Consider the following 27331-nt stretch of genomic DNA (forward strand, 5'->3'; position numbering starts at 1 on the left):
AATATATCACTTGTACATTTTGTATTGCTCTTCTGGTGACAATGTAGTTTGTTTTTGTCAATTACCATTTTAATAATAGGGTAAAGAAAATTAAGTGGATTTTTGAAAGAAAACAATACTGTCAATATACTATTAAAACAAATTAAAATGGTAAAAGTTATTGTACTTTAAGTAAAAATAAAAGAGCAAAAATATCAATCCCAGTTTTGGATTACTTTAATTAACAAAAAAAAATGCATATAGCAGAGGATAGTTTCAATCTGCCTACCTCTGGGTTATGGGCCCAGCATGTTTCCATTGCAGTACTCTGCTGCACATGTAAGTGCAAGAGATCCTGAAGCACTCACTCATCATGGGAAAGTACCAATGTGTTTCTTCGTTGGTTGATGGAAGAAACATCTTACAAAAACTCTCCAGATTATTGACTTTTTAAAGTTTTTCTAGGAAACGTTCTAGATGAATGCTTATTAGCCTTTGTCAGTATGTATGTTTGTAAAGTGTCTCTGTGGCGCAATCGGTTAGTGTGTTTGGTTATTAATCAAAGGGTTGGTGGTTCAATCCCACCCAACGATGTAATTGACCTTGTTATCAGATTTTGGTGATCTTTAAGTAGACAAGTCAAAATTTCAAACCCCCTTCTTATGGTGTAGGGTACCTGGCCTACTCTGATGTAATCAGAGTTAGATTTGAATCAGTGATTTTATAAAAAAACAGCTAGGAAGCACAATTTAGCAGTGGGTTGCAGAGAAAAAGAAATATGCTGGCAGAAAAATCCAATTGAGTGATTAAACAGCTCTTCATTTTCTGGCTTTATTTTTATGCTAACTAATTTGTTCTCTGAAAAGTGTCCACAAAGCCAAGTATCTGATTAACATATTTGTAGGGATGGTTTTTCACCTATTACTAAATTAAACTTGCTTCATTGGAAAGGCAGCAAGATGCATCCTCATTTCAATATCTACTGAAATAATACAGGTTGACACCAGGAAACATTAACGCCACTGCATCCTTGCTGCTTTCTCATGTGGAAGTCTGTTTAATGTGAAAACAAGGTGATATCTAATTAGCACACAGGTAAGGAATAAAGAAAATCTTTATTTAAGGGTGAAGATGTTTCTCACAAAATCGTTGCCCCAATGCATCATTGAAATTCAAGCTGGAAAGATGATTTTAATATATCACTTGTACATTTTGTATTGCTCTTCTGGTGACAATGTAGTTTGTTTTTGTCAATTACCATTTTAATAATCGGGTAAAGAAAATTAATTGGATTTTTGAAAGAAAACAACACTGTCAATATACTATTAAAACAAATTAAAATGGTAAAAGTTATTGTACTTTAAGTAAAAATAAAAGCTAAAATATCAATCCCAGTTTTGGATTACTTTAATGAACAAAAAAAAAATGCATATAGCAAAGGATAGTTTCAATCTGCCTACCTCTGGGTTATGGGCCCAGCATGCTTCCATTGCAGTACTCTGCTGCACATGTAAGTGCAAGAGATCCTGAAGCACTCACTCATCATGGGAAAGTACCAATGTGTTTCTTCATTGGTTGCTGGAAGAAACATCTTACAAAAACTCTCCAGATTATTGACTTTTTAAAGTTTTTCTAGGAAACGTTCTAGATGAATGCTTATTAGTCTTTGTCAGTATGTACTTTTTGCAAAGTGTCTCTGTGGCGCAATCGGTTAGTGTGTTCAGCTATTAATCAAAAGGTTGGTGGTTCAATCCCATCCAGGGACGTAATTGACCTTGTCATCAAATTTTGGTAATATTTAAGTAGACAAGTCATATAGCAGAGGATAGTTTCAATCTGCCTACCTCTGGGTTATGGACCCAGCATGCTTCCATTACAGTACTCTGCTGCACATGTAAGTGCAAGAGATCCTGAAGCACTCACTCATCATGCGAAAGTACCAATGTGTTTCTTCATTGGTTGCTGGAAGAAACATCTTACAAAAACTCTCCAGATTATTGACTTTTTAAAGTTTTTCTAGGAATCGTTCTAGATGAATGCTTATTAGCCTTTGTCAGTATGTACTTTTGCAAAGTTTCGCTGTGGCGCAATCAGTTAGTGTGTACGGCTATTAACCAAAAGGTTGGTGGTTCAATCCCACCCAGGGACGTAATTGAACTTGTAATCAGATTTTGTTGATCTTTAAGTAGACAAGTCAAAATTTCGAAAACCCCTGTTATGGTGTAGGGTACCTGGCCTTCTCTGATGTAATCAGAGTTAGATTTGATTCATACTGTTAACTGGGTAGTATATCACAAGTTATACGGTGTGATTGGTGTGGCTGGTATGAATCTTGACCTTGGATTAACAAAAATCCTTTCCTCGAACTGTCTGTCTCCTCTGGGCACAGTTTCTCTAACTGAGGTATGGAGGAGGGGCATAGAGGGAGGAGCCAGTGCACACCCAGATCTAAAGTCTTTCTTAAAGTGCCCATGTCTGCTGCGGAGCCCGTCTATCCCCCATGGTCCTTACGGAGTCCCCATCATCCTCTACGGACTACGAGAAAAAAAAATTACCGGTAGGTTTAAAATGTTATTTTTTTCTCTGCAACCCACTGCTAAATTGTGCTTCCTAGCTGTTTTTTATAAAATCACTTAATTAAATCTAACTCTGATTACGTCAGAGAAGGCCAGGTACCCTACACCATAAGAGGGGGTTTGAAATTTTGACTTGTCTACTTAAAGATCACCAAAATCTGATGACAAGGTCAATTACATCCCTGGGTGGGATTGAACCACCAACCTTTTGGTTAATAGCCCATGTAAGTGCAAGAAATCCTGAAGCACTCACTCATCATGGGAAAGTACCAATGTGTTTCTTACAAAAATTCTCCAGATTATTGACTTTTTAAAGTTTTTCTAGGAAACGTTCTAGATGAATGATTATTAGCCTTTGTCAGTATTGACTTTTGCAAGGTGTCTCTGTGGCGCAATCGGTTAGCATGTTTGGCTATTAACCAAAAGGTTGGTGGTTCAATCCCACCCAGGGATGTAATTGACCTTGTAATCAGATTTTGGTGATCTTTAAGTAGACAAGTCAAAATTTCAAAAAACCCCCTTATGGTGTAGGGTACCTGGCCTTCTCTGATGTAATCAGAGTTAGATTTGATTAAGTGATTTTATAAAAAAACAGCTAGGAAGCACAATTTAGCAGTGGGTTGCAGAGAAAAAAAATATGCTGGCAGAAAAGTCCAATTGAGTGATTAAACAGCTCTTCATTTTCTGATTTTATGTTTATGCTAACAAATTTGCTCTCTGAAAAGTGTCCACAAAGCCAAGTCTCTGATTAACACCTTTGTAGGAATGGTTTTTCACCTATTACTGAAATAAACTTGCTTCATTGGAAAGGCATCAAAGATGCATCCTCATTTCAATGTCTACTGAAATAATACAGGTTGACACCAGGAAACGTCACTGCATCCTTGCTGCTTCCTCACGGGGAAGTCTGTTTAATGTGAAAACAAGGTGATATCTAATCAGCACACAGGTAAGGAATTAAGAAAATCTTTCTTTGTGGGTGAAGATGTTTCTCACAAATTGTTGTCCCAATGCATCATTGAAATTCAAGATGGAAGATGATTTTCATATATCACTTGTACATTTTGCATTGCTCTTCTGGTGACAATGTAGTTTGTTTTTGTCAATTACCATTTCAGTAATAGGGTAAAGAAAATTAAGTGGATTTTTTAAAGAAAACAATGCTGTCAATATACTATTAAAACAAATTAAAATGATAAAAGTTATTGTACTTTAAGTAAAAATAAAAGAGCCAAAATATCAATCCCAGTTTTTGATTACTTTAATTATAAAAAAAAAAATGCACATAGCAGAGGATAGTTTCGATCAATCGACCTCTGGGTTATGGGCCCAGCATGCTTCCATTGCACTACTCTGCTGCTCATGGAAGTGTAAGAGATCCTGAAGACTAAATTGATTAAAGGCCTAAAAGTACTGGACTATAAGGAAAGACTTACTAGGCTGAATATTTATACACTAGAAAAGAGGTGCCTAAGAGGAGATATTATTAATATCTTCAAATATGTAAAGATACATAACAAAGAGTTATCAGAGGAATTATTTATTAAAAGAACACGTGGTCACTCGCTGCGACTGGAGGAAAGTTCAGAACGCAATGGAGGAAAGGTTTCTTCACTGTTAGGGCAATCAGGATGTGGAATTCCCTGCCAGGGAAGGTGGTAATGGCGGACTCTGTAATTGGATTTAAAAAAGGAATGGATACATTTCTGAATGAAAAAGCTATCCAAGGTTATAATACTTAAAATATCAACATGGTTAATCCGGGGGTAACATGAGTTATAGTAGCTAACTAGTCATAAAACATTATTCAGCAAGTATGTAGAATCATCACAACTTAAAACAGGTTGAACACGATGGGCAATTTGCCTCTATTCAACCTCAAAAACTATGTTACTATATTACTATGTTATTGTAGTATACAGAACACCACAATGCAATGAGCAGTGATAGTGAGCACTGATGAGGATACTAGAACTGACACTGAGCAGCAAGATGCAGCACTGGACTATTAGTAATGTACTGTAGTATGCTGAGCACCACAATGCAGCACAAGACAATGATCAGTGATACTGAGCACTGATGAGGATACTACTGAGAACTGACACTGAGCAGGAGAGACACACTACTAGTATTACTGAGCAGCAATAAGTAACCACTGATACTGAGCACTGATATTGAGATTTCCACTGAGAGAACATAGCCACGTCCTCTCCGCTCTCTCTTCAATGCACGAGTAAAAATGGCAGCAACGCGCAGCTCTTTATATGGAATCCGAATCTCGCGAGAATCCGACAGCGGGATGATGACATTTTCCCTTGTTCAGGTTTTCCGAGTCAGGCGGGAACAACCGAGCCTGCCTCGGACCAGTGTAAACCACGTGGAGTTCGTGGGGAATTCGGTTCTCGGAGAACCGAACCCGCTCCTCTCTACCTTATACCCATCAATTTTTTTATTTTCAATCTAAGCCCCTGCAGTTTTCTGTAAGCATCTGCTTCGCTATGATGATCAACAAGTCACAAGGGCAAACACTCAGGGTTTGAGGCGTAGATCTTAGGACCAGCTGCTACAAGCATGGCAGAGGTGTCACTATCACTGGTGACACACAGAGAGGTGGCGAGGGAGATTGTAATGCAGTGCGCGCAGATAAGCAGCGCAATGGTAAAAAGGAGGCATGGTTTCATAGGTAGGGGCGTGGCCTGGTGGCCTGAATCTACATTTTGTTGCTCCGGGTGTCCCGGGGGTTGGGGGCTGCACCCGGGGACTAGTGTGTGAGCGGTGCTGGCTCCTGCACAGTGACAGGGCATGGCCACCCAGCATGACGCCTCCCTTCTTGACCATGCTGTAATTGCAGTCGCACTGCAGTTCAGCGTGATCATAAAAAATGGTGTAGGCTCCTGCTGGTGCAGACTGTATGTGCGCGCAGGAAGCCGCCACCATTTTTGTGATCACAGCGGCTGAATGTGATGTCATACAGCCGCTGTGACCACGCCCCCTGTGTCTCCTCCGTTGCAGACCCCATTTTGAAGCCTTGCCCCCGCACCGCTCCATCCCTGACTTGGAAATGGAGTGTTGCTGACCCACCTCTCCCCCCCTTCCCCACCCCGATTGACAGGCAGAGGCGATCACATTCTCTGCGGGGTGCCGCAGAAAATGCAGGCACATGCGTATGCTCTTAGCAATTTTTGCAGTTGGATCGCTTATTGTGATTGCAATCCAACCTGAATCAGGCCCTATTACCTATCACAATGCGCTGCGGGCAGTACAAAATTGGGTTAATATAGGAGAAAAACCCCCAGACCTGTGCTCCTTAACTGTACCTGGTGGCTAGTGGAGCGGCTGCCCAGTAATCAGTGTCCACCGCAGTGCGCACACGGCCCACCCCCTACGGCCTCGCTCCCCTTCATCAGCGGCCTCGTGATCCGGAAGGGTGGTGTGTGTGTGACTGACCTTAGGATGAAACCGGAGCCTCCGCTGCAGTGACCCAGCAACCAGGGCACGGGAGTATATAGCGCCGCTGGGAGTGATGAAGCTGCAGTAAAGATGTCTATTAGACCTAGCCTGCTGCAGCCCTTGTAGATTCTCATAAAACAAGTTCTTCTTTTCTTGTCAAAATTAATAGCTAAGAATAGGCTGCCTGAGGCAGGCCCCTGTTAATTGGCCTGCTACTGAAGGCACCAACTACAAACTGAGCTCCCTGTTCATGGAAGCGGGGTTATAGAGGAGAATGCACTGAGCTTCTTGGGAACAGTCAAAAGCTTTGAGCCGGTTGGTGCCTCAGATCAAGATCCTACTCTACACCCCAATGTGAATCCTTGTGGAGTCCAGTGTACCCCACAGAAGAAATTAATGTGTCACACCCATTGGCAGCAACCTTAGAATAGCTGCTGACGGGCACAATTGAGAAAGGAAGGGGGGGGGACATTTGAATCCAGCACATAGATGCAATTCAAATATGTAATTTGTACCTTCCTATTTTAAAATATAATGGATGAACCTCACCCTGTGAGAACAATCTTCATGATCAAGAGATCTAATATGTAAAATAAGTATGAGTTGGGATAGGGCTGGGGAGGGTGGCAGCTCGGGCAGCCCCTCCCCCGTCAAGTTAAGGAGATTCAACTGAGGAAGCACAAGGGAACTCTCGTCTGGGGACAACAACTGCAGGGAGACCACATCTTTTCAGATGAACATGGGATGGCGGAAGGCTGCCTAATACTGAAGCACCATCAAATATCAAACCATATCCAACAACTAGTAACAGCATTCCTGGGGGAAGGTCTGCAGCAGACGGATTTGCATACGGTGATGTCATCCAAGCAGTGGGCCAAAGTTGGCTGGAACCCTCATCTGCATATAAAAAGAGAAAAGGGGCATGCAGGGCATGGCGGCCTTTTGCAGTGCTTGGATGACCCCTAGTTCGCATTAAACACCCCCACCCTCCTTTGGTGTGGGGCTCATGTTGGCCATGCCCCATCCCCTGAAGCATTCATGCTGATTTCTTGCAGCAGCTGGGCACTGTAACAGCTCCAGAGCTGCTCTGTAAGGCAAGTAAAAGGGTGTGGGCCCTGCAGCACCACCTGTAGTTCGCATTGTGCGTTGGAAGGCACAAAGTAAGCAGACGGGAGGAGAAGTCAGGATAGTACACAAGGGCATCCTTTTCTCTTAGTCCGTAGAGGATGCTGGGGTCACATTAAGAACCATGGGGTATAGACGGGATCCGCAAGAGACATGGGCACTTTAAGACTTTCAAAGGGTGTGAACTGGCTCCTCCCTCTATGCCCCTCCTCCAGACTCCAGTTATAGGAACTGTGCCCAGGGAGACGGACATTTCGAGGAAAGGATTTATTGTTAAACTAAGGTGAGCATCTTACCAGCTCACACCTTAAGCATGCCGCAGAACGTGGCATTCAACAGAACACAAGCCAACGGCATGAACAATTGCAGCAAAAAGCTGACCAGAACCGTAACACAACATGTGTATAACCACAAGTAATAACTGCAGACACAGTATGGACTGGGACGGGTGCCCAGCATCCTCTACGTACTAAGAGAAAAGGATTTACCGGTAGGTATTAAAATCCTATTTTCTCATACGACCTAGAGGATGCTGGGGTCACATTAAGAACCATGGGGTTATACCAAAGCTCTTGAACGGGTGGGAGAGTGCGTACGACTCTGCAGCACCGAATGACCCAACTTGAGGTTATCATCAGCCAAGGTATCAAACTTGTAAAACTTAGCAAAAGTGTTTACTAAATAGCTGCTCGGCAAAGTTGCAATGCCGAGACTCCCCGACCAGCTGCCCAGGATGAACCCACCTTTCTAGTAGAATGGGTCTTCACCTAATTCAGTAACGGCAATCCTGCCGTGGAATGAGCATGCTGAATTTTACCACAGATCCAGCGCATAATGGTCTGCATGGAAGCAGGACACCCAATCATGTTGGGAGCATACAGGACAAACAGAGCCTCTGTTTTCCTAATCTGAACCGTTCTGGTGACATAAATTTTCAAAGTTCTGACCACAGCCAGAGACTTTGACTCAACGAAGGTGTCAGTGGCCAAAGGCACCATGTGGAAAGATGAACCACCTTCGGCAGAAATTGTTGACGTGTCCTCAATTCTGCTCTATCTTCATGAAAGATCAAATAAAGGCTCTTGTGATACTGCATGGTTTGTACTGTTTTCCATGTGCTCCCAGATCTTTCAAGCAAGTAGCATGGTCAAGAAAGTTCTGTTTGAAAAGAAACAAACATTTACTGTCATTGTTATGCAAATAAACTTACATTAAAGCTAACAAGAAAGCACACTCGTTCTGTCTTTAAACTGATAAAAGAAACCCCAATAATATGGGGCATGCAAAAATTGAGATAAAACTCAGTTTTGCTCCTCTCCACGGAAATCTTTAATAAAAGGCGAAATATTTGTTAGTTCTGAAGAGAAACCAGAGCATGACCAAGATTCCACCTGTCGCCTGAGTGCCATGCCAGCAGTTCTCATTCAGCTCAAAGTGAGCACCCAATTTGAATGAAAGAAAGCAGATTTCTCACCAGGCTTCCCCTTGCTATAAACATGGTTTGTACTCTTTTCCATGTGCTCCCAGATCTTTCAAACAATTAGTGTGGTCAAGAAAGTTCTGTTTGAAAAGAAACAAACATTTACTGTCATTTCTATGCAAATGAGCTTACATTAAAGCACACTCGTTCTATCTTTAAACCAATAAAATAAAACCCCAATAAGATGGGGCATGCAAAAATTGAGATAAAACTCAGTTTTGCTCCTCTCCACGGAAATCTTTAGTAAAAGGCGAAAGATTTGTTCGTTCTGAAGAGAAACCACAGCATGACCAAGATTCTACCTGTCGCCTGAGTGCCATGCCAGCAGTCCTCATTCAGCTCAAAGTGAGCACCCAATTTGAAAGAAAGAAAGCAGATTTCTCACCAGGCTTCCCCTTGCTATAAACATGGTTTGTACTCTTTTCCATGTGCTCCCAGATCTTTCAAGCAATTAGTATAGTCAAGAAAGTTCTGTTTGAAAAGAAACAAACATTTACTGTCATTTCTACGCAAATTAGCTTACATTAAAGCACACTCGTTCTATCTTTAAACTGATAAAAGAAACCCCAATAAGACGGGGCATGCAAAAATTGAGATAAAACTCAGTTTTGCTCCTCTCCACGGAAATCTTTAGTAAAAAGCAAAAGATTTGTTCGTTCTGAAGAACTAGCACAAGGGAACTCTCAAAAGAAGAACAAGGCTCTGAAACAAAGAAATCTGACTTTTACCAGAGCTGACCAGAGGAAAACACAAACACAGTCCCCCACTACCACAAATAAAGCAGTCGAGTTTCCCACATTTGGGGAAATCACAGGGGTCAGCATACCCAGAATGCAATGAATGAACCTCACCCTGGGAGAATAATCTTCATGACCATGGTATCTCCTATGCAAAATAAGTATGATTTGGGATAGAGCTGGGGAGGGCCGCTGCTCAGGCACATCTCTGTCAAGTTAAGGAGATTCAACTGAGGCAGCACAAGGGAACTCTCATCTGGGGACAACAACTGCAGGGAGAACACATATTTTCAGATGAACATGGGAGGGCAGAAGGCTGCCTAATACTGAAGCACCCCCAAACAACAAACCAAATGCAACAACTAGTGCAAGCATTCCTGGGGGAAGGCCTGCCGCAGATGGATTTGCATATGGTGATGTCATCCAAGCAGTGGGTCAAAGTTGGCTTCAACCCTCGTCTGCATATGAAAACAGAAAAGGGGCGTGCAGGGCATGGTGGCCTTTTGCGGCGCTTGTCTGACCCCTAGTTTGCATTAAACACCTCCACCCTCCTTCGGTGTGGGGCTCATGTTGGCTATGCCCCAGCCCCTGAAGCATTCAAGCTGATTTTTCTCCCAAACGAAAGACACTAGAATGAAAATTTTAAAGCCTCCTGTTAGTGCTTCATCTACACGTTATAGCCCTGAATTTTCCAATGCCTATCTCTTTGCAAAAGAGAGATATCGGCAAGGAAAAGCTGTATTGTACCTTTGCATTTTTCTCCCAAACGAAAGACACTAGAATGAAAATTTTAAAGCCTCCTGTTAGTGCTTCATCTACACGTTATAGCCCTGAATTTTCCAATGCCTAGCTCTTTGCAAAAGAGAGATATTGGCAAGGAAAAGCTGTATTGTACCTTTGCATTTTTCTCCCAAACGAAAGACACTAGAATGAAAATTTTAAAGTCTACTGTTAGAGCTTCATCTACACGTTATAGCCCTGAATTTTCCAATGCCTAGCTCTTTGCAAAAGAGAGATATCGGCAAGGAAAAGCTGTATTGTACCTTTGCATTTTTCTCCCAAACGAAAGACACTAGAATGAAAATTTTAAAGCCTCCTGTTAGTGCTTCATATACACGTTATAGCCCTGAATTTTCCAATGCCTATCTCTTTGCAAAAGAGAGATATCGACAAGGAAAAGCTGTATTGTACCTTTGCATTTTTCTCCCAAACGAAGGACATTAGAATGAAAATTTTAAAGCCTCCTATTAGTGCTTCATCTACACGTTATAGCCCTGAATTTTCCAATGCCTAGCTCTTTGCAAAAGAGAGATATCGGCAAGGAAAAGCTGTATTGTACCTTTGCATTTTTCTCCCAAACGAAAGACACTAGAATGAAAATTTTAAAGCCTCCTGTTAGTGCTTCATCTACACGTTATAGCCCTGAATTTTCCAATGCCTATCTCTTTGCAAAAGAGAGATATCGGCAAGGAAAAGCTGTATTGTACCTTTGCATTTTTCTCCCAAACGAAGGACACTAGAATGAAAATTTTAAAGCCTCCTATTAGTGCTTCATCTACACGTTATAGCCCTGAATTTTCCAATGCCTATCTCTTTGCAAAAGAGAGATATCGGCAAGGAAAAGCTGTATTGTACCTTTGCATTTTTCTCCCAAACGAAGGACACTAGAATGAAAATTTTAAAGCCTCCTGTTAGTGCTTCATCTATACGTTATAGCCCTGAATTTTCAAATGCCTATCTCTTTGCAAAAGAGAGATATCGGCAAGGAAAAGCTGTATTGTACCTTTGCATTTTTCTCCCAAACGAAAGACACTAGAATGAAAATTTTAAAGCCTCCTGTTAGTGCTTCATCTACACGTTATAGCCCTGAATTTTCCAATGCCTATCTCTTTGCAAAAGAGAGATATCGGCAAGGAAAAGCTGTATTGTACCTTTGCATTTTTCTCCCAAACGAAGGACACTAGAATGAAAATGTAAAAGCCTCCTGTTAGTGCTTCATCTACACGGTATAGCCCTGAATTTTCCAATGCCTAGCTCTTTGCAAAAGAGAGATATTGGCAAGGAAAAGCTGTATTGTACCTTTGCATTTTTCTCCCAAACGAAGGACACTAGAATGAAAATTTTAAAGCCTCCTGTTAGTGCTTCATCTACACGTTATAGCCCTGAATTTTCCAATGCCTATCTCTTTGCAAAAGAGAGATATCGGCAAGGAAAAACTGTATTGTACCTTTGCATTTTTCTCCCAAACGAAAGACACTAGAATGAAAATTTTAAAGCCTCCTGTTAGTGCTTCATCTACACGTTATAGCCCTGAATTTTCCAATGCCTAGCTCTTTGCAAAAGAGAGATATCGGCAAGGAAAAGCTGTATTGTACCTTTGCATTTTTCTCCCAAACGAAGGACACTAGAATGAAAATGTAAAAGCCTCCTGTTAGTGCTTCATCTACACGGTATAGCCCTGAATTTTCCAATGCCTAGCTCTTTGCAAAAGAGAGATATTGGCAAGGAAAAGCTGTATTGTACCTTTGCATTTTTCTCCCAAACGAAGGACACTAGAATGAAAATTTTAAAGCCTCCTGTTAGTGCTTCATCTACACGTTATAGCCCTGAATTTTCCAATGCCTATCTCTTTGCAAAAGAGAGATATCGGCAAGGAAAAACTGTATTGTACCTTTGCATTTTTCTCCCAAACGAAAGACACTAGAATGAAAATTTTAAAGCCTCCTGTTAGTGCTTCATCTACACGTTATAGCCCTGAATTTTCCAATGCCTAGCTCTTTGCAAAAGAGAGATATTGGCAAGGAAAAGCTGTATTGTACCTTTGCATTTTTCTCCCAAACGAAAGACACTAGAATGAAAATTTTAAAGCCTCCTGTTAGTGCTTCATCTACACGTTATAGCCCTGAATTTTCCAATGCCTAGCTCTTTGCAAAAGAGAGATATCGGCAAGGAAAAGCTGTATTGTACCTTTGCATTTTTCTCCCAAACGAAAGACACTAGAATGAAAATTTTAAAGCCTCCTGTTAGTGCTTCATCTACACGTTATAGCCCTGAATTTGTCCAATGCCTATCTCTTTGCAAAAGAGAGATATCGGCAAGGAAAAGCTGTATTGTACCTTTGCATTTTTCTCCCAAACGAAGGACACTAGAATGAAAATTTTAAAGCCTCCTGTTAGTGCTTCATCTACACGTTATAGCCCTGAATTTTCCAATGCCTATCTCTTTGCAAAAGAGAGATATCGGCAAGGAAAAGCTGTATTGTACCTTTGCATTTTTCTCCCAAACGAAAGACACTAGAATGAAAATTTTAAAGCCTCCTGTTAGTGCTTCATCTACATGTTATAGCCCTGAATTTTCCAATGCCTATCTCTTTGGAAAAGAGAGATATCGGCAAGGAAAAGCTGTATTGTACCTTTGCATTTTTCTCCCAAACGAAGGACATTAGAATGAAAATTTTAAAGCCTCCTATTAGTGCTTCATCTACACGTTATAGCCCTGAATTTTCCAATGCCTATCTCTTTGCAAAAGAGAGATATCGGCAAGGAAAAGCTGCATTGTACTTTTGCATTTTTCTCCCAAACGAAAGACACTAGAATGAAATTTTTAAAGCCTACTGTTAGTGCTTCATCTACACGTTATAGCCCTGCATTTTCCAATGCCTATCTCTTTGCAAAAGAGAGATATCGGCAAGGAAAAGCTGCATTGTACTTTTGCATTTTTCTCCCAAACGAAAGACACTAGAATGAAAATTTTAAAGCCTCCTGTTAGTGCTTCATCTACACGTTATAGCCCTGAATTTTCCAATGCCTAGCTCTTTGCAAAAGAGAGATATTGGCAAGGAAAAGCTGTATTGTACCTTTGCATTTTTCTCCCAAACGAAAGACACTAGAATGAAAATTTTAAAGCCTCCTGTTAGTGCTTCATCTACACGTTATAGCCCTGAATTTTCCAATGCCTATCTCTTTTCAAAAGAGAGATATCGGCAAGGAAAAACTGTATTGTACCTTTGCATTTTTCTCCCAAACGAAGGACACTAGAATGAAAATTTAAAAGCCTCCTGTTAGTGCTTCATCTACACGTTATAGCCCTGCATTTTCCAATGCCTATCTCTTTGCAAAAGAGAGATATCGGCAAGGAAAAGCAGCATTGTACTTTTGCATTTTTCTCCCAAACGAAAGACACTAGAATGAAAATTTTAAAGCCTCCTATTAGTGCTTCATCTACACGTTATAGCCCTGAATTTTCCAATGCCTAGCTCTTTGCAAAAGAGAGATATCGGCAAGGAAAAGCTGTATTGTACCTTTGCATTTTTCTCCCAAACGAAAGACACTAGAATGAAAATTTTAAAGCCTCCTGTTAGTGCTTCATCTACACGTTATAGCCCTGAATTTTCCAATGCCTATCTCTTTGCAAAAGAGAGATATCGGCAAGGAAAAGCTGTATTGTACCTTTGCATGTTTCTCCCAAACGAAGGACACTAGAATGAAAATTTTAAAGCCTCCTATTAGTGCTTCATCTACACGTTATAGCCCTGAATTTTCCAATGCCTATCTCTTTGCAAAAGAGAGATATCGGCAAGGAAAAGCTGTATTGTACCTTTGCATTTTTCTCCCAAACGAAGGACACTAGAATGAAAATTTTAAAGCCTCCTTTTAGTGCTTCATCTACACGTTATAGCCCTGAATTTTCCAATGCCTATCTCTTAGCAAAAGAGAGATATCGGCAAGGAAAAGCTGTATTGTACCTTTGCATTTTTCTCCCAAACGAAAGACACTAGAATGAAAATTTTAAAGCCTCCTGTTAGTGCTTCATATACACGTTATAGCCCTGAATTTTCCAATGCCTATCTCTTTGCAAAAGAGAGATATCGGCAAGGAAAAGCTGCATTGTACTTTTACATTTTTCTCCCAAACGAGACACTAGAATGAAAATTTTAAAGCCTCCTGTTAGTGCTTCATCTACACGTTATAGCCCTGAATTTTCCAATGCCTATCTCTTTGCAAAAGAGAGATATCGGCAAGGAAAAGCTGCATTGTACTTTTACATTTTTCTCCCAAACGAAAGACACTAGAATGAAAATTTTAAAGCCTCCTTTTAGTGCTTCATCTACACGTAATAGCCCTGAATTTTCCAATGCCTATCTCTTTGCAAAAGAGAGATATCGGCAAGGAAATGCTGTATTGTACCTTTGCATTTTTCTCCCAAACGAAAGACACTAGAATGAAAATTTTAAAGCCTCCTGTTAGTGCTTCATCTACACGTTATAGCCCTGAATTTTCCAATGCCTAGCTCTTTGCAAAAGAGAGATATTGGCAAGGAAAAGCTGTATTGTACCTTTGCATTTTTCTCCCAAACGAAGGACACTAGAATGAAAATTTTAAAGCCTCCTGTTAGTGCTTCATCTACACGTTATAGCCCTGAATTTTCCAATGCCTATCTCTTTGCAAAAGAGAGATATCGGCAAGGAAAAGCAGCATTGTACTTTTGCATTTTTCTCCCAAACGAAAGACACTAGAATGAAAATTTGAAAGCCTCCTGTTAGTGCTTTATCTACACGTTATAGCCCTGAATTTTCCAATGCCTAGCTCTTTGCAAAAGAGAGATATTGGCAAGGAAAAGCTGTATTGTACCTTTGCATTTTTCTCCCAAACGAAAGACACTAGAATGAAAATTTTAAAGTCTACTGTTAGTGCTTCATCTACACGTTATAGCCCTGAATTTTCCAATGCCTAGCTCTTTGCAAAAGAGAGATATCGGCAAGGAAAAGCTGTATTGTACCTTTGCATTTTTCTCCCAAACGAAAGACACTAGAATGAAAATTTTAAAGCCTCCTGTTAGTGCTTCATCTACACGTTATAGCCCTGAATTTTCCAATGCCTATTTCTTTGCAAAAGAGAGATATCGGCAAGGAAAAGCTGCATTGTACTTTTACATTTTTCTCCCAAACGAAAGACACTAGAATGAAAATTTTAAAGCCTCCTTTTAGTGCTTCATCTACACGTAATAGCCCTGAATTTTCCAATGCCTATCTCTTTGCAAAAGAGAGATATCGGCAAGGAAATGCTGTATTGTACCTTTGCATTTTTCTCCCAAACGAAAGACACTAGAATGAAAATTTTAAAGCCTCCTGTTAGTGCTTCATCTACACGTTATAGCCCTGAATTTTCCAATGCCTAGCTCTTTGCAAAAGAGAGATATTGGCAAGGAAAAGCTGTATTGTACCTTTGCATTTTTCTCCCAAACGAAGGACACTAGAATGAAAATTTTAAAGCCTCCTGTTAGTGCTTCATCTACACGTTATAGCCCTGAATTTTCCAATGCCTATCTCTTTGCAAAAGAGAGATATCGGCAAGGAAAAGCTGTATTGTACCTTTGCATTTTTCTCCCAAACGAAGGACACTAGAATGAAAATTTTAAAGCCTCCTTTTAGTGCTTCATCTACACGTTATAGCCCTGAATTTTCCAATGCCTATCTCTTAGCAAAAGAGAGATATCGGCAAGGAAAAGCTGTATTGTACCTTTGCATTTTTCTCCCAAACGAAAGACACTAGAATGAAAATTTTAAAGTCTACTGTTAGTGCTTCATCTACACGTTATAGCCCTGAATTTTCAAATGCCTAGCTCTTTGCAAAAGAGAGATATCGGCAAGGAAAAGCTGTATTGTACCTTTGCATTTTTCTCCCAAACGAAAGACACTAGAATGAAAATTTTAAAGCCTCCTGTTAGTGCTTCATCTACACGTTATAGCCCTGAATTTTCCAATGCCTATCTCTTTGCAAAAGAGAGATATCGGCAAGGAAAAGCTGTATTGTACCTTTGCATTTTTCTCCCAAACGAAAGACACTAGAATGAAAATTTTAAAGCCTCCTGTTAGTGCTTCATATACACGTTATAGCCCTGAATTTTCCAATGCCTATCTCTTTGCAAAAGAGAGATATCGGCAAGGAAAAGCTGCATTGTACTTTTACATTTTTCTCCCAAACGAAAGACACTAGAATGAAAATTTTAAAGCCTCCTGTTAGTGCTTCATCTACACGTTATAGCCCTGAATTTTCCAATGCATATCTCTTTGCAAAAGAGAGATATCGGCAAGGAAAAGCTGCATTGTACTTTTACATTTTTCTCCCAAACGAAAGACACTAGAATGAAAATTTTAAAGCCTCCTTTTAGTGCTTCATCTACACGTAATACTCCTGAATTTTCCAATGCCTATCTCTTTGCAAAAGAGAGATATCGGCAAGGAAATGCTGTATTGTACCTTTGCATTTTTCTCCCAAACGAAAGACACTAGAATGAAAATTTTAAAGCCTCCTGTTAGTGCTTCATCTACACGTTATAGCCCTGAATTTTCCAATGCCTATCTCTTTGCAAAAGAGAGATATCGGCAAGGAAAAGCTGTATTGTACCTTTGCATTTTTCTCCCAAACGAAGGACACTAGAATGAAAATTTTAAAGCCTCCTTTTAGTGCTTCATCTACACGTTATAGCCCTGAATTTTCCAATGCCTATCTCTTAGCAAAAGAGAGATATCGGCAAGGAAAAGCTGTATTGTACCTTTGCATTTTTCTCCCAAACGAAAGACACTAGAATGAAAATTTTAAAGCCTCCTGTTAGTGCTTCATATACACGTTATAGCCCTGAATTTTCCAATGCCTATCTCTTTGCAAAAGAGAGATATCGGCAAGGAAAAGCTGCATTGTACTTTTGCATTTTTCTCCCAAACGAAAGACACTAGAATGAAAATTTTAAAGCCTCCTGTTTGTGCTTCATCTACACGTTATAGCCCTGCATTTTCCAATGCCTATCTCTTTGCAAAAGAGAGATATCGGCAAGGAAAAGCTGCATTGTACTTTTACATTTTTCTCCCAAACGAAAGACACTAGAATGAAAATTTTAAAGCCTCCTTTTAGTGCTTCATCTACACGTAATAGCCCTGAATTTTCCAATGCCTATCTCTTTGCAAAAGAGAGATATCGGCAAGGAAATGCTGTATTGTACCTTTGCATTTTTCTCCCAAACGAAAGACACTAGAATGAAAATTTTAAAGCCTCCTGTTAGTGCTTCATCTACACGTTATAGCCCTGAATTTTCCAATGCCTATCTCTTTGCAAAAGAGAGATATCGGCAAGGAAAAACTGTATTGTACCTTTGCATTTTTCTCACAAACGAAAGACACTAGAATGAAAAATTTAAAGCCTCCTGTTAGTGCTTCATCTACACGTTATAGCCCTGAATTTTCCAATGCCTATCTCTTTGCAAAAGAGAGATATCGGCAAGGAAAAGCTGTATTGTACCTTTGCATTTTTCTCCCAAACGAAAGACACTAGAATGAAATTTTTAAAGCCTACTGTTAGTGCTTCATCTACACGTTATAGCCCTGCATTTTCCAATGCCTATCTCTTTGCAAAAGAGAGATATCGGCAAGGAAAAGCTGTATTGTACCTTTGCATTTTTCTCCCAAACGAAAGACACTAGAATGAAATTTTTAAAGCCTACTGTTAGTGCTTCATCTACACGTTATAGCCCTGAATTTTCCAATGCCTATCTCTTTGCAAAAGAGAGATATCGGCAAGGAAAAGCTGTATTGTACCTTTGCATTTTTCTCCCAAACGAAGGACACTAGAATGAAAATTTTAAAGCCTTCTGTTAGTGCTTCATCTACACGTTATAGCCCTGAATTTTCAAATGCCTATCTCTTTGCAAAAGAGAGATATCGGCAAGGAAAAGCTGTATTGTACCTTTGCATTTTTCTCCCAAACGAAAGACACTAGAATGAAAATTTTAAAGCCTCCTGTTAGTGCTTCATCTACACGTTATAGCCCTGAATTTTCCAATGCCTAGCTCTTTGCAAAAGAGAGATATTGGCAAGGAAAAGCTGTATTGTACCTTTGCATTTTTCTCCCAAACGAAGGACACTAGAATGAAAATTTTAAAGCCTCCTGTTAGTGCTTCATCTACACGTTATAGCCCTGAATTTTCCAATGCCTATCTCTTTGCAAAAGAGAGATATCGGCAAGGAAAAGCAGCATTGTACTTTTGCATTTTTCTCCCAAACGAAAGACACTAGAATGAAAATTTTAAAGCCTCCTATTAGTGCTTCATCTACACGTTATAGCCCTGAATTTTCCAATGCCTAGCTCTTTGCAAAAGAGAGATATCGGCAAGGAAAAGCTGTATTGTACCTTTGCATTTTTCTCCCAAACGAAAGACACTAGAATGAAAATTTTAAAGCCTCCTGTTAGTGCTTCATCTACACGTTATAGCCCTGAATTTTCCAATGCCTATCTCTTTGCAAAAGAGAGATATCGGCAAGGAAAAGCTGTATTGTACCTTTGCATGTTTCTCCCAAACGAAGGACACTAGAATGAAAATTTTAAAGCCTCCTATTAGTGCTTCATCTACACGTTATAGCCCTGAATTTTCCAATGCCTATCTCTTTGCAAAAGAGAGATATCGGCAAGGAAAAGCTGTATTGTACCTTTGCATTTTTCTCCCAAACGAAGGACACTAGAATGAAAATTTTAAAGCCTTCTGTTAGTGCTTCATCTACACGTTATAGCCCTGAATTTTCAAATGCCTATCTCTTTGCAAAAGAGAGATATCGGCAAGGAAAAGCTGTATTGTACCTTTGCATTTTTCTCCCAAACGAAAGACACTAGAATGAAAATTTTAAAGCCTCCTGTTAGTGCTTCATCTACACGTTATAGCCCTGAATTTTCCAATGCCTATCTCTTTGCAAAAGAGAGATATCGGCAAGGAAAAACTGTATTGTACCTTTGCATTTTTCTCCCAAACGAAAGACACTAGAATGAAAATTTTAAAGCCTCCTGTTAGTGCTTCATCTACACGTTATAGCCCTGAATTTTCCAATGCCTAGCTCTTTGCAAAAGAGAGATATTGGCAAGGAAAAGCTGTATTGTACCTTTGCATTTTTCTCCCAAACGAAAGACACTAGAATGAAAATTTTAAAGTCTACTGTTAGTGCTTCATCTACACGTTATAGCCCTGAATTTTCCAATGCCTAGCTCTTTGCAAAAGAGAGATATTGGCAAGGAAAAGCTGTATTGTACCTTTGCATTTTTCTCCCAAACGAAAGACACTAGAATGAAAATTTTAAAGCCTCCTGTTAGTGCTTCATCTACACGTTATAGCCCTGAATTTTCCAATGCCTATCTCTTTGCAAAAGAGAGATATCGGCAAGGAAAAGCTGTATTGTACCTTTGCATTTTTCTCCCAAACGAAGGACACTAGAATGAAAATTTTAAAGCCTCCTATTAGTGCTTCATCTACACGTTATAGCCCTGAATTTTCCAATGCCTATCTCTTTGCAAAAGAGAGATATCGGCAAGGAAAAGCTGTATTGTACCTTTGCATTTTTCTCCCAAACGAAGGACACTAGAATGAAAATTTTAAAGCCTCCTTTTAGTGCTTCATCTACACGTTATAGCCCTGAATTTTCCAATGCCTATCTCTTAGCAAAAGAGAGATATCGGCAAGGAAAAGCTGTATTGTACCTTTGCATTTTTCTCCCAAACGAAAGACACTAGAATGAAAATTTTAAAGCCTCCTGTTAGTGCTTCATATACACGTTATAGCCCTGAATTTTCCAATGCCTATCTCTTTGCAAAAGAGAGATATCGGCAAGGAAAAGCTGCATTGTACTTTTACATTTTTCTCCCAAACGAAAGACACTAGAATGAAAATTTTAAAGCCTCCTGTTAGTGCTTCATCTACACGTTATAGCCCTGAATTTTCCAATGCCTATCTCTTTGCAAAAGAGAGATATCGGCAAGGAAAAGCTGCATTGTACTTTTACATTTTTCTCCCAAACGAAAGACACTAGAATGAAAATTTTAAAGCCTCCTTTTAGTGCTTCATCTACACGTAATAGCCCTGAATTTTCCAATGCCTATCTCTTTGCAAAAGAGAGATATCGGCAAGGAAATGCTGTATTGTACCTTTGCATTTTTCTCCCAAACGACAGACACTAGAATGAAAATTTTAAAGCCTCCTGTTAGTGCTTCATCTACACGTTATAGCCCTGAATTTTCCAATGCCTAGCTCTTTGCAACAGAGAGATATTGGCAAGGAAAAGCTGTATTGTACCTTTGCATTTTTCTCCCAAACGAAGGACACTAGAATGAAAATTTTAAAGCCTCCTGTTAGTGCTTCATCTACACGTTATAGCCCTGAATTTTCCAATGCCTATCTCTTTGCAAAAGAGAGATATCGGCAAGGAAAAGCTGTATTGTACCTTTGCATTTTTCTCCCAAACGAAAGACACTAGAATGAAAAATTTTAAAGCCTCCTGTTAGTGCTTCATATACACGTTATAGCCCTGAATTTTCCAATGCCTATCTCTTTGCAAAAGAGAGATATCGGCAAGGAAAAGCTGCATTGTACTTTTACATTTTTCTCCCAAACGAAAGACACTAGAATGAAAATTTTAAAGCCTCCTGTTAGTGCTTCATCTACACGTTATAGCCCTGAATTTTCCAATGCCTATCTCTTTGCAAAAGAGAGATATCGGCAAGGAAAAGCTGCATTGTACTTTTACATTTTTCTCCCAAACGAAAGACACTAGAATGAAAATTTTAAAGCCTCCTTTTAGTGCTTCATCTACACGTAATACCCCTGAATTTTCCAATGCCTATCTCTTTGCAAAAGAGAGATATCGGCAAGGAAATGCTGTATTGTACCTTTGCATTTTTCTCCCAAACGAAAGACACTAGAATGAAAATTTTAAAGCCTCCTGTTAGTGCTTCATCTACACGTTATAGCCCTGAATTTTCCAATGCCTATCTCTTTGCAAAAGAGAGATATCGGCAAGGAAAAGCTGTATTGTACCTTTGCATTTTTCTCCCAAACGAAGGACACTAGAATGAAAATTTTAAAGCCTCCTTTTAGTGCTTCATCTACACGTTATAGCCCTGAATTTTCCAATGCCTATCTCTTAGCAAAAATAAGAATTTACTCACCGGTAATTCTATTTCTCGTAGTCCGTAGTGGATGCTGGGAACTCCGTAAGGACCATGGGGAATAGCGGGCTCCGAAGGAGGCTGGGCACTCTAGAAAGATCTTAGACTACCTGGTGTGCACTGGCTCCTCCCACTATGACCCTCCTCCAAGCCTCAGTTAGGTACTGTGCCCGGACGAGCGTACACAATAAGGAAGGATTTTGAATCCCGGGTAAGACTCATACCAGCCACACCAATCACACCGTACAACTCGTGATATGAAACACAGTTAACAGTATGAAACAATAGAGCCTCTCAACAGATGGCTCAACAATAACCCGATTTAGTTAACCATAACTATGTACAAGTATTGCAGATAAACCGCACTTGGGATGGGCGCCCAGCATCCACTACGGACTACGAGAAATAGAATTACCGGTGAGTAAATTCTTATTTTCTCCAACGTCCTAGTGGATGCTGGGAACTCCGTAAGGACCATGGGGATTATACCAAAGCTCCCAAACGGGCGGGAGAGTGCGGATGACTCTGCAGCACTGAATGAGAGAACTCCAGGTCCTCCTCAGCCAGGGTATCAAATTTGTAGAATTTTTGCAAACGTGTTTGCCCCTGACCAAGTAGCTGCTCGGCAAAGTTGTAAAGCCGAGACCTCTCGGGCAGCCGCCCAAGATGAGCCCACCTTCCTTGTGGAATGGGCATTGACAGATTTTGGCTGTGGCAGGCCTGCCACAGTATGTGCAAGCTGAATTGTACTACAAATCCAACGAGCAATAGTCTGCTTAGAAGCAGGAGCACCCAGCTTGTTAGGTGCATATAGGATAAACAGCGAGTCAGATTTTCTGACTCTAGCCGTTCTGGAAACATATATTTTCAGTGCCCTGACAACGTCTAGCAACTTGGAGTCCTCCAAGTCCCTAGTAACCTAGGCACCACAATAGGCTGGTTCAGGTGAAACGCTGACACCACCTTTGGGAGAAACTGGGGACGAGTCCTCAATTCTGCCCTATCCATATGGAAAACCAAATAAGGGCTTTTACAAGACAAAGCCGCCAACTTTGATACTCGCCTGGCAGAAGCCAAGGCCAATAACATAACCACCTTCCACGTGAGATATTTCAGATCCACGGTTTTTAGTGGTTCAAACCAATGTGATTTTAAGAAACTCAACACCACGTTGAGAACCCAAGGTGCCACAGGAGGCACAAACGGGGGCTGACTCTGCAGCACTCCTTTTATAAATGTCTGAACTTCAGGTACTGAAGCTAGTTCTTTTTGAAAGAAAATCGACAGAGCCGAGATCTGTACCTTAATGGAACCCAATTTAAGGCCCATAGTCACTCCTGCTTGCAGGAAATGCAGAAATCGACCTAGTTGAAATTCCTCTGTTGGGGCCCTTTCGGCCTCACACCATGCAACATATTTTCGCCATATGCGGTGATAATGAGTTGCTGTAACCTCTTTCCTGGCTTTAGTAAGCGTAGGAATGACTTCCTCCGGAATGCCCTTTTCCTTCAGGATCCGGCGTTCAACCGCCATGCCGACAAACGCAGCTGCGGTAAGTCTTGGAACAGACAGGGCCCCTGCTGCCGCAGGTCCTGTCTGAGTGGCAGAGGCCATGGGTCCTCTGATATAAATTCTTGAAGTTCTGGGTACCAAGCTCTTCTTGGCCATCCACGAGTATCGTTCTTACTCCTCGCCTTCTTATTATTCTCAGTACCTTTGGTATGAGAGGCAGAGGGGAGAACACATAAACCGACTGGTACACCCACGGTGTTACCAGAGCGTCCATAGCTATCGCCTGAGGGTCCCTTGACCCGGTGCAATATCTTTTATAGCTTTTTGTTGAGGCGGGACGCCATCATGTCCACCTGTGGCCTTTCCCAATGGTGTACAATCCTATTGGAAGACTTCTGGAGGAAGTCCCCATTCTCCCGGGTGGAGGTCGTGTCTGTTGAGAAGATCTGCTTCCCAGTTGTCCACTCCGGGAATGAACACTGCTGACAGTGCTAACACATGATTTTCCGCCTATCGGAGAATCCTTGTGGCTTCTGCCATCGCCATCCTGCTTCTTGTGCCGCCCTGTTGGTTTACATGGGCGACTGCCGTGATGTTGTCTGATTGGATCAGTACCGGCTGGTTTTGAAGCAGAGGCCTTGCCGGCCTCAGGGCATTGTAAATGGCCCTCAGGTCCAGAATATTTATGTGTAGGGAAATAACCTGACTTGACCAAAGTCCCTGGAAATTTCTTCCCTGTGTGACTGCCTCCCAGCCTCAAAGGCTGGAATCCATGGTCACTAGGACCTAGTCCTGTATGCCGAACCTGCGGCCCTCTTGAAGATGGGCACTCTGCGGCCACCACAGTAGAGATACCCTGGTCCTTGGAGACAGGGTTATCAGCCTATGCATCGGAAGATGCGATCCGGACCACTTGTCCAACAGGTCCCTCTGAAAAGTTCTTGTATGGAACCTGCCTAATGGGATTGCTTCGTAGGAAGCTACCATTTTTCCCAGGACTCGCGTGCAATGATGCACCGCTACCTATTTTGGCTTCAGGAGGTCTCTGACTAGAGATGACAACTCCTTGGCTTTCTCCTCCGGGAGAAACACTATTTCTGGTTTATGTCCAGAACCATCCCCAGGAACAGTAGACGTGTCATAGGAACCAGCTGTGACTTTGGACTGTTTAGAATCCAACCATGCTGTTGTAGCACTTTCCAAAATAGTGCTACCCCGACTACCAACTGCTCCTTGGACTTCGCCCTTACAACGAGATTGTCCAAGTACGGGATAATTACAACTCCCTTTTTTTGAAGGAGTATCAACATTTCGGCCATTACCTTGATAAAACACCCTCGGTGCCATGTACAGTCCAAACGGCAGTGTCTGGACTTGGTAATGGTAATCCTGTACCACAAATCTGAGGTACTCCTGGCGAGGATGGTAAATGGGGACATGCAGGTAAGCATCCTTGATGTCCCAGGATACCATGTAATCCCCCTCGTCCAGGCTTGGAATAACCGCCCTGAGCGATTCCATCTTGAACTTGAATTTTTGTGTTCAAGGATTTTAAATATAAAATGGGTCACACCGAACCATGCGGTTTCGGTACCCCAACCCGTGTGGAATAGTAACCCCGTCCTTGTTGAAGTAGGGGCACCTTGAGTATTACCTGCTGGGAATACCACTTATTAATTGCCTCTAGCACAGCCTCCCTGCCTGAGGGAGTTGTCAGCAAGGCATATTTTAGGAAACGGCTGGGGGGAGACATCTCGAATTCCAGCTTGTACCCCTGAAATACTACTTGAAAGAAACAGGGATCCACCTGTGAGCGAGCCCACTAATTGCTGACATTTTTGAGACGGCCCCCCACCGTACCTGGCTACACCAGTGGAGCACCCGCGTCATGGTGTGGCCTCACAGGAGGCGGGGGAAGAATCTTGATTCTGGGAACAGGCTGACTGGTGCAGCTTTTTTCCCTCTACCCTTGTCTCTGTACAGAAAGGAAGCGCCATTTGACCCGCTTGCTTTTCTGAAGCCGAAAGGACTGTACCTTTGTCTGTGAGGAAACCTGAGGTAAAATTATTTCTTCCCAGCAGTTGCTGTGGATACGAGGTCCCAGAGACCATCCCCAAATAATTCCTCACCCTTATAAGGCTCTCTATGCGCTTTTTAAGTCAGCATCACCTGTCCAGTGACAGGTCTCTAATACCCTCCTGACAGAATGGACATTACATTTATTTTGGATGCCAGCCGGCAAAATATCCCTCTGTGCATCCCCCATATATAAGACGACGTCTTTAATATGTTTTTATGTTTGCCAACTAGTATCCCTGTTTGACAGGGTCACCGACCACGCTGCAGCAGCACTATCTGCAGGTGTCAGTCTAGTACCTGAGTGTGTAAATACAGACTTCAGGATAGCCTCCTGTTTTTTATCAACAGGTACCTATTAAAGTGGCCGTATCCTAAGACGGCAGTGCCACCTTTTTTGACAAACGTGTGAGCGCCTTATCCACCCTAGGGGATATCTCCCAGCGTAACTTATCCACCTGGCGGGAAAGGGTACGCCATCAGTAACTTTTTATAAATTACCAGTTTCTTAACGGGGGAACCCACGCTTTCACACACTTCATTTATTCATCTGATGGGGGAACAAAACACTGCCTGTTTTTTCTCCCCAAACCTAAAACCCATTTTTAGAGGTGCTTGGGTTAAAGTCAGAAATGTATAACACATTTTTTATTGCCGGGATCACGTCACGGATGTTCTTAGTGGATTGTGTATATGTCTCCACCTTGTCGACACTGGAGTCAGACTCCGTGTCGACATCTGTGTCTGCCATCTGAGAGAGCGGGCGTTTTTGAGCCCCTGATGGCCTTTGAGACGCCTGGGCAGGCGCGGGCTGCGAAGCCGGCTGTCCCACAGCTGTTACGTCATCCACCCTTTTATGTAAGGAGTTGACACTGTCGGTTAATACCTTTCACCTATCCATCCACTCTGGTGTCGGCCCCACAGGGGGCGACATCACATATATCGGCCTCTGTTCTGTCACCATATAAGCCTCCTCATTCAACATGTCGACACAGCCGTACCGACACACCGCAGACACACAGGGAATGCTCTAAACGAGGACAGGACCCACAAAAGCCCTTTGGGGGGACAGAGTAAGAGTATGCCAGCACACACCAGAGCGCTATATATATACAGGGACTAACTGAGTTATGTCCCTAATAGCTTTTATATAATATACTGTATACATTGCCAATTTTAATGCCCCCCCTCTCTTTTCCCTCTTGCTGTGCAGGGAAGAGCCAGGGAGCTTCCCTCCAGCCGAGCTGTGAGGGAAAAATGGCGCCAGTGTGCTGAGGAGATAGGCTCCGCCCCTTTTTCGCGGCCTATTCTCCCGTTTTTTATGGAATTCTGGCAGGGGTATTTACTTCATATATAGCCCCTGGGGCCATATATTGAGGTATTTTAGCCAGCCAAGGTGTTTTTATTGCTGCCTCAGGGCGCCCCCCCCAGCGCCCTGCACCCTCAGTGACCGGAGTGTGAAGTGTGTGAGAGGAGCAATGGCGCACAGCTGCAGTGCTGTGCGCTACCTTGGTGAAGACAGAGTCTTCATGCCGCCGATTTTCCGGACCATCTTCTTGCTTCTGGCTCTGTAAGGGGGACGGCGGCGCGGCTCCGGGACCGAACATCAAGGCTGGGCCTGCGGTCGATCCCTCTGGAGCTAATGGTGTCCAGTAGCCTAAGAAGCCCAATCCGGCTGCAAGCAGGCGAGTTCGCTTCTTCTCCCCTTAGTCCCTCGCTGCAGTGAGCCTGTTGCCAGCAGGTCTCACTGAAAATAACAAATTCTAAGACTATAACTTTCTAAGAGCTCAGGAGAGCCCCTAGTGTGCATCCAACCTCGGCCGGGCACGAAATCTAACTGAGGCTTGGAGGAGGGTCATAGTGGGAGGAGCCAGTGCACACCAGGTAGTCTAAGATCTTTCTAGAGTGCCCAGCCTCCTTCGGAGCCCGCTATTCCCCATGGTCCTTACGGAGTTCCCAGCATCCACTAGGACGTTGGAGAAAGAGAGATATCGGCAAGGAAAAGCTGTATTGTACCTTTGCATTTTTCTCCCAAACGAAAGACACTAGAATGAAAATTTTAAAGCCTCCTGTTAGTGCTTCATATACACGTTATAGCCCTGCATTTTCCAATGCCTATCTCTTTGCAAAAGAGAGATATCGGCAAGGAAAAGCAGCATTGTACTTTTGCATTTTTCTCCCAAACGAAAGACACTAGAATGAAAATTTTAAAGCCTCCTGTTAGTTCTTCATCTACACGTTATAGCCCTGAATTTTCCAATGCCTATCTCTTTGCAAAAGAGAGATATCGGCAAGGAAAAACTGTATTGTACCTTTGCATTTTTCTCCCAAACGAAAGACACTAGAATGAAAATTTTAAAGCCTCCTGTTAGTGCTTCATCTCCACGTTATAGCCCTGAATTTTCCAATGCCTAGCTC

General features: G+C 41.9%; 5 non-coding genes across 5 annotated transcripts; 1 reads left to right on the forward strand and 4 right to left on the reverse strand.

The window, feature by feature from the left end:
* The first annotated feature begins 2935 nt into the window (after positions 1-2935).
* On the forward strand, positions 2936-3009 carry TRNAN-AUU (transfer RNA asparagine (anticodon AUU)). The gene has a single exon. It is a non-coding gene; the product is annotated as a tRNA-Asn (tRNA).
* Positions 3010-8391: 5382 nt separating this feature from the next.
* On the reverse strand, positions 8392-8507 carry LOC135012484 (U5 spliceosomal RNA). The gene has a single exon (XR_010211434.1). It is a non-coding gene; the product is annotated as a U5 spliceosomal RNA (small nuclear RNA).
* Positions 8508-8782: 275 nt separating this feature from the next.
* Positions 8783-8898, reverse strand: LOC135012472 (U5 spliceosomal RNA). Its single transcript, XR_010211423.1, has one exon. It is a non-coding gene; the product is annotated as a U5 spliceosomal RNA (small nuclear RNA).
* A 274-nt stretch (positions 8899-9172) lies between these two features.
* Positions 9173-9289, reverse strand: LOC135012490 (U5 spliceosomal RNA). Its single transcript, XR_010211440.1, has one exon. It is a non-coding gene; the product is annotated as a U5 spliceosomal RNA (small nuclear RNA).
* A 59-nt stretch (positions 9290-9348) lies between these two features.
* LOC135012189 (U1 spliceosomal RNA) lies at positions 9349-9512 on the reverse strand. The gene has a single exon (XR_010211194.1). It is a non-coding gene; the product is annotated as a U1 spliceosomal RNA (small nuclear RNA).
* Between the last annotated feature and the right edge of the window lie 17819 nt (positions 9513-27331).

This window comes from Pseudophryne corroboree, unplaced genomic scaffold (assembly GCF_028390025.1).
Source record: "Pseudophryne corroboree isolate aPseCor3 unplaced genomic scaffold, aPseCor3.hap2 scaffold_253, whole genome shotgun sequence".
NCBI lineage: Eukaryota > Metazoa > Chordata > Amphibia > Anura > Myobatrachidae > Pseudophryne > Pseudophryne corroboree.